This window comes from Mytilus galloprovincialis, chromosome 1, assembly GCF_965363235.1.
Source record: "Mytilus galloprovincialis chromosome 1, xbMytGall1.hap1.1, whole genome shotgun sequence".
In the NCBI taxonomy this organism is placed as follows: domain Eukaryota; kingdom Metazoa; phylum Mollusca; class Bivalvia; order Mytilida; family Mytilidae; genus Mytilus; species Mytilus galloprovincialis.
Window position 1 is genome coordinate 59341242 of NC_134838.1, and position 8389 is coordinate 59349630.

The window sequence follows — 8389 nt, forward strand, 5'->3', positions numbered from 1 at the left end:
AAACACGAACCAATATTAAAACAAATTCAATATATGTTTTGAATTATGTTTTTACAGCTCTTGATCATCTCCTAAGTAATATCTAGTATATTTGAGGATTAAAAAAGAAAGCTATGTGGAAAAAACGGATGTCCCCATCCAACGTTACATTTATGAAAAACTGTTTTAACTCTTATGTATAGTGATCCTATTTCTTATTCTCTGATCTTCTTGATTCTTGACAGGAACAACGACATGTGTCGGTTCTTTGTGGCGTTAAAGCCGTTATTTTACCAAATTTCTTTTGACTCGACTGCATGTTATAGTAGAAAATGAATAAAAAAAAGTAAGACAATAATAATATCTAACAAAAGCACAAATATTTGCCTCATGTGAGTTCAAATATTGCTGATTCAATAAAATCTTCTCTACACAGTCGTTTTTTAAACGGTAGCCATTTTTGTATAATTGATCAAAACAAAAGTTAGATATACGAAGAGTAAAAAATGCCAAGATTCTTTCCTTATTAACTACATATTTGGGTCTTAAAGGAATAAAATGCTTCCATACATTACAAAACGGTAGCCAATTTTTCCAAATGTCTGAAAACGTCTAAAATCCTAAAGACGCTAATTTCCGACGTTAAATGTGCTAAAGTTTCAATTAAATGTTTATGAAAATTAAAACAAATCGTGTTATGAAATTTGGAGAAAGATGTTAATGATTGCTGCCGAAAAAAAATAGTGCATGTGGCTAAAGACTCCGCCCGGGGAAATAGGTTCGACACAGGTTAAATTTTGCAATTTTTATTAATTGTATAGCTTTTAACGATTTATTTAAAAGAATTTGGAAATGGGAGGAAAATCCCATTTTGTAAAATAAATTGAAATTTATGTTACGGAAGTTCTCCGAAATAGATCATTTAAAGTCGTCACTTCAGTTAGGTGCAATCACCAATATCAAAACACTTAATACCAGTTCACGGAATGTTTTACTTCGCGATTTGTCCTGCTATTTCGTGATGAAAGTAATTCCTGTACTAGCGAAGCCGGAACTTTTCGTCAATATAAACTTGTGCATGAAATGAAGGTAATTGAAAGACGAATCCCAAACAGCATCGAAAACCGTTTCATCGAATTAAAAAAAAACCGGGATTATATTTTTGTTTGCCGTTTTCGCGGACGACCCAGGAGTAGATTACTATATTTTAAAATGTATATATCTGAAGATGACTTTGGAAATAATTCTCAAGCCAAGGTTCAAGTAATTGAAGGGGTGTATTTCGACAACTTATGTGTCAGGGAAAATACAATTCTATTCAAATTTAACCAAGGTAAAAATGTTCGATTTACTTGCAGAGTGTCAGATATATTTGTTTTGGGGATGAATTAAGATATAGAAATTTTACAATGACAGATGATATGCAACTTGAAAGTTAAACATCCTATGATAAAAAAAAATATGAAAACCGTATACATGTACTTCCGTCCCATCTTTCCTTCTTACATTACTTGCGACAGTACTGCATTTTAAGTTGAAATAACTTAAAGGGTAAACATTATTATATCGATTTCCACAACTCGAGGTAATTTTTTGATAAAATGACATCACAAAACGAACAGAACCAGAATCAACCAACAATATAAAAAACCGAATAAAACTTGCAAAATTTAATCGAAGTCAAAGACCCTCTTCGACGTCGCATTTTAAGTGTAACGTGTTGTAGGAATATCGTGACCAACGTTTGAAAGTAGCATTAGAGCAATTGATACTTAAATTCACCCTTATTACAAGAAGCCATGTAGTATGCGCTTATTTTGAGGGAGATGGGAAGCTTAGCTGGCAAGTTAGGCTTGCTAATTCAAATAGTATTATCTACTTAATCTGTCTGTCCAGCCATTTGACAAACGTTAATTTATTAACCTCTATTGAAATTTTTATAAAATATATATGTTTCTCACTGAAGGTATTCAAAGAAGGTATCCAAAGATTTTGCGACGATGCAAATATTAAACTTTACAATATAAATAAATATCTTTAACCAATGAATTCAAATAGCAAAAGCTATGCAATTAACAAATATATACTTAATAAGCTTCATGTAAATTATTTAACAATAAAATGCATTAAATATGAAATTTGGAGTTTTACCAAGGGAGCTAATAATTGAATAATAACACTGTCTGCAACACAGCATTTCGGGGACTCTCCCTCTGGTATCTTTCCTCCCTCTTTTATAGCCTACTATGCGGGGGCTTTTCTAATTATTGGGGGCATTATGATGACGTATAGTTGTTAATATCTGTGTCATTTAGTCTCTTGGCAATCATAATACATATTCTTTTATATATAGCGATGTCGTTATTACGACATAGCGATGTCGTTATAACGACATAGTGATGTCGTTATTACGACATGATATGTCGAAATTACGACATAGCGATGTCGTTATAACGACATGTTATGTCGAAATTACGACATAGCGATGTCGTTATAACGACATGTTATGTCGTAATTACGACATGCTATGTCGTAATTACGACATAATTAATTTTTTTTGAATGGCCCTTATCGGCTTCCGTAGTCCTTGGTCCACTTTTTAGTTTATCAGTTTTCGTGGTCAAACTTAAAAATTTGAATGCAGGTTCTTTGAGCCTCATGCTTCGATTTTACTGTTCTTTAAATTTTAATAAGTTAAAAAGAATTCCCTTGAGGGCAATTCATTGTTATCTGAGCAAAATTCGTTACTTATTTTTTTGCAATACTTTTGTCAGGTGAAAATATTTGGCTACACGGCTGGTTACTCAAGTGTGAAGTGAGTAGATTTGAGTGTATAAATTATCATGTGATCAACAGATTTGAATTGGGCTTCATTTTAGTTTAAATTGATCTTTACTTGAACAAACCCCTGTGTTTTTCCTTAAAAAATTTTGGGACATCAAATGAGTTCAAAGTTATAGAAGATTTAAGGTAAGTTATAGAAGATTTAAGGTATCATTTATTTATTATTAATTTTTTTAATGTGATCTGTTTTGTTTGATTTACTACTAGAGATATAAAATCTGTGCATGTCTTTATATACAAACTTTACTTGAGTTACAGCATAGAGCTTTTACTTTATAACCATTTAAGATTCATGATTGATTGTTGGTTGCATAATGTCCAGTGGCAAATATAACAAGAAGAATAGAGCTCACATTCATGTATCTGTCTAGGGAACAATTAACAGTTTAACCAATCAAATTTGGGTAAAGTTTTTGAACTGGTTGGCAAAACTTACTGAAAAGGTCTATGTTGAAAACCTTGTATTGTAGGGTCAATAGACTCAAAAATATTGAGTCTATGGGAGCAACATTGCTAAATCAAAAATTTTCCAACAAAACTTTAGGGAAGGTATGGGTACAGTAAACACACATACTTTTTGGTTTGCAACATATTTTCTGGAATAATTTTAATATTAAATGTTTCTTTTCAGTACTTTGACACTACAAACTTAGTCATCTAAAATCTAAATTGGTATTAGAAGCATCTAGGAAAGCAAGACAGTATATCAACTTCATTTCACAAACATGTTGATTTTCTCTTGATACAGTAGACCAAGTGAATACAGGTATAGTCAAATAATTTATTACGAAACTTAATCAATTTTTTTTTTACCATCCGGATTACTAGCAGGTTTATCTGATAATATATTGTACTATATGTATACTGAGTGCCAATGAAAACGCAACACTTGGTTTTTCAAAAATAAAATTTATATAAGAAATGATAATCCCTCAAAATAAATTGTTCTTGAAAATTAACAATTTTAACAATAGATCGATATCAAACAAAAATGTGTTATTGTCATCTTTCGGCCGCAATAGGTAAACGAAACATCCGATGTCGAATCATCAACTAACAGTCCTAACAAAAAATGTTACAACCCCGTGGTGCAGCGCAATCTCGACAGCGCCGTGGATTTGATCATCCCGGACGTTTAATGTGACCCTGAGGAATGTTATTCCACTTGTCCCGCAAAGCAAACTCAAGCTGACTTTATGATATTGGAGGTGGTTTTCGTCGTCTAAAACATGTCAAATCTGAGGCAAAATTTGGTCGAATGGACCAAAATCCGGCGAAAAGCATGACTTTTAGCAAAGGCGGGTGCCAAATATCCATGTAACCACCATTGACGTTTTTTTGTACATAATGCATGATTTTTGGTCTACAGAATTCGGTATTTACGCCAGACTTCTGTTTAGATGTCAATAAGGAAAGACTGTGGTGCTCTTAAACAATTTCTGCGCAAATGGTGCTTTCAACTGAAATTGATCCAAAGGTTCTACCGTGACCACCATTGAACTCTTTGACATTTGGACAGCCATCATAGTCGATATCGGATATGCGAAAGACCAAATGTATCGGTCTTGCTGAGCGTTTCTTGCTTTTTGTACCCCGGGATGTGGCTTATCATTAAATGATCCATTTTGGTTGAATTTGTGGATGATTTGAGTTATTGTAAAGGCTACAACTTCAGTCTTCTCGTAATTGTATGCTGTGAAAGGCTTCATTGGATCATGCCCAAAACTGCATGTCGCTGGTTGTCGGAAAGTCCTGGCATTTACTCAGATGTTAATGCAGTTTCCTAACAATAAGGGCGGGAAAATTCATTACATTAGCCAAGCTTTAAATGACAAAATCGTGAAAATGGTGCGTATGTTGAAAAGCAGTGAACTCGGTTTGTGTTCGTTCAAAATAACCCTTACTTAGCATTTGTTCCAAAAATCACTCAACCGTAAAGTTGTCGAAAATTGTCTTTAAAGTCATTTTCAACCAACTATACAAAGTTCTAATATAAATAAAATAAAAATTATAAGTTTTTTTGGAAAAACAAAAGTGTTGCGTTTTCATTGGCACTCAGTATATATTAACAATTAGATTGTTTCTGTGGTGATCTAAACTAAAAAAAAAAAATCATAAATGTTTGAGACCGAAAGCTTCTGGATTAGTTTTTATGCCCCACCTACGATAGTAGAGGGGCATTATGTTTTCTGGTCTGTGGCTCCGTTCGTCCGTTCGTCCGTCTTTGCGTCCGTCCGTTCAGGTTAAAGTTTTTGGTCAAGGTAGTTTTTGATGAAGCTGAAGTCCAATCAACTTGAAACTTAGTAGACTTGTTGCTTATGATATGATCTTTCTAATTTTGTAGCCAAATTAGACTTTTGACCCAAATTTCACGGTCCACTAAACATAGAAAATGAAAGTGGGAGTTTCAGGTTAAAGTTTTTGGTCAAGGTAGTTTTTGATAAAATTGAAGTCCAATCAACTTGAAACTTAGTACATATGATCCCTATAGTATAATCTTTCTAATTTTAATACCAACTTAGATTATTACCCAATTTCAAGGTCCATGGAACATGGAAAAGGATAGTTTGAGTGGGGCATCCGTGTACTTTGGACAAATTCTTGTTTGATGATGAATTTCTCCAAAAATTCTTTTTGATAAACTTTTCTCAGATTTGACTACATGTACTATTATGATTTGGACAATAAAGTATACAACGGTATTCATCTTTGATAGACCTAGTGCTACAGTTTAATAGGTAAACAAAGAATATGCACACAGGAATATCCATCCAGAACACAAACTCAGTACATAGACAGCATAAATAAACGAACAAAAGAAAGGAACAGTGCTTTTATTGCTGTTCTTCATCTCATACATAATCAATTTGCACAAAATTTATCATTTTCACTCAAAAGTTTGAATAAGTTTTTTTTTTAAATTAAATGTATGAAAATGTACTTTTTGTTGCTATTGATATACAAGTCATTTATACAGACATACATTTTATCAATGAAATTTATCATTATAAGTTAACGATAAGGTAATATAAGTGAAGTACACTTTTTTAGCTCACCTGGCCTAAAAATGTGTCCGGTGACCCGGCCAACCAACCAAGATTTATAAAGAATGATAAATAATATAGAGTTTTAAATTCCATTCTTTCATATTTATTAAAAAGAAATGATGTTTTAGAGGAGCCAACAACTGAGCAGAGAGCAGAAGAGAGATTGATGACCTTGAAGAGTAAGCAATGTGAACAGTAAGACAGCTGTTAAGTATATCTGGGGTTACCAAATATTATATAATCAAACTTGGTGAGTATTCTTTTTGTTGGTTAGATATTATGCATCATTATAAAAAAGGGGGATGTAGGGTATAAATCAACAAGGCAGCTACCCAATGAAAATAAATAACCAAAGACATCTACAGGTCTTCAACTATAGACTGATGTTTATACAATACATGAACTTGTTAATCATCCAAAGTCTAAAAGATTTGTGAATAAAATGAACAGACTAACAAATAACTTACATACACACCAATATCTGACCTAAGCACATGAGCATGTTGCAGGGTGAAACTTTTTTATATAAAGCCCACCCTTTTTGTGCAATGCCTAGCCAAACTACAAAATTTCATACAGAACACTTTTCAAATTGAAGGGTTTCAAATTTTGAATAAGCTAATTTGTTCTTTAAAAAAAAAAAATGCCAGATGCAATTAACAAACAACAAATTATTTGGAAATCTTGACTCCCCCGCACGAGAAAAATGTCACTCTTATTATTGAGGAAAATGGCCACTACCTCCATGGTTTTAAAATTAATTCAGTTGTTCTGGTCATTTTTCAAAATTTAACAAGTGAATGAAGTTGTTTTAATGAAGCTTACCTTTAATCAATGGGAGATAACTGTGACCACATGGATCATAATTCTGAAAACTTATCTTGAAATCCTGGGCTTAAAAACTCGAAATCCTGAGGTCCCGAATTTAAAAAAATTTAAATCCTGACATACCGAATTTCGAAAAAAGAATTCTGGGATGTTGAAAGGGTCAATCCCGAAATCCCTAGTTTGAAAACACCCAATCCCGGAGTCCCGATAAAGGTCCTATCTACCCTCATATCTATAATTGATAACTAAGATAAAAGAAATACAGAAATTGTTTACATTAAATTGCCTTTTGTCATGTGCTTTCATCAACAAAAGATTTTTTTTCCATTTTCCATAATAAATTCCAAGGCTAAGATGTAGGATGCAATAATCTTCTAACAAAATACCACAGCATGGAGACCCAAATCAGCACACTAAAATGTCCAATGTGTGTCCTACATCTTGAAATAAATACCATTTCATAAATGTTCAAATATCTTCAAAAACATTTTTTTTTTACTCATTTCTACTCTGTTGAGACTATTTCACTAGCACTGCACTTTGACTTTGACTAAGACAAACAAATGTTTATTGAAGTTGAATGGCCTTAGTGATGACTTGGTTGAGGACATGGAAAGCATTTTGTCATTGTTGGTTGTTTTACCTCTTGAGTCATAAAGACCTTATGTATGTTAGTTCTATTGAAATGTTCAAATGCATTGTTAATGCTAAACATTTGGTTGACTTTGACTGATTTTTTTTTAGTTTCTGAAGAGTATAAATGAGTTTGAACAAAATGCAGCATAACTTTTTCTACATGATAAGATTTGATTTTAATATTTTCACCAAATTTACTGTTGATAGCAAGGCTTATGGGTTGTGCAATACTAGAATACTTTTCACAAGGAGCTTGTCACTTTCACTCAAAAAACAAGAATCCATCAAATTTGTAAAGCTAAGCTTAAGGTTTGATATGTTACACACATAGGAGCTTGAAATTGTTAAAAAAAAATTACTGAATTATCTGGTGTTTTTTAGTCAGCTTCCATTCACTTTTTAAAAGTTTGAAAAAAATACATTAAGATAATTTATCACTTAAAGATCGAGGCATTTGCTAAAAAAAAAAAGAAAAAAAAAAGACAATAAATAACAGCACTTAATTTTTGATAAACATAAATTAAAGTGGAATAATGAAGTAATGACCTGGAATTAGCAAGTAGATATAGGAAGATGTGGTGTGAGTGCCAATGAGACAACTCTCCATCCAAATAACAATTTATGAAAGTAAACCATTATTAGTACAGTGAACGTCCTTCAACACGGAGCCTTGGCTCACACCGAACAAGCTATAAAGGGCCTCAAAAATTACTAGTGTAAAACAATTCAAACGGGAAAACCAACGGGTAGCAGTCTGTTTAGTTAAATTTTGTAAAAATGAGCTAAAGACTTTGCATATTTATTATTTTTTTCCAAGACTATAATTTAACCTCATTTTGGTCTGTATGCATGCAACATTTAATAGGTACCATTGTAGTAGAAGGTTGCTCAGCTTGGTCAGATAATAAAAAGAACAGAATGTCAAAATAAAAAAATTAAACAAGGGAGCCACCGCACACAACAGGTTTGGTAACTGGTTTTTCCAACAAAAAATATGAATCTTATACAAAATTGAAAATAATGTCAGAGACAACAACCCAAACAAAGAGCAGAAA

At 32.5% G+C, this 8389-nt stretch overlaps 1 long non-coding RNA gene across 1 annotated transcript; it reads left to right on the plus strand.

Annotated features, from left to right (window-relative positions):
* The first annotated feature begins 2650 nt into the window (after positions 1–2650).
* On the plus strand, positions 2651–6098 carry LOC143083118 (uncharacterized). Its single transcript, XR_012980563.1, has 3 exons — positions 2651–2949; positions 3455–3589; positions 5999–6098. It is a non-coding gene; the product is annotated as an uncharacterized LOC143083118 (long non-coding RNA).
* The last annotated feature ends 2291 nt before the right edge of the window (positions 6099–8389 follow it).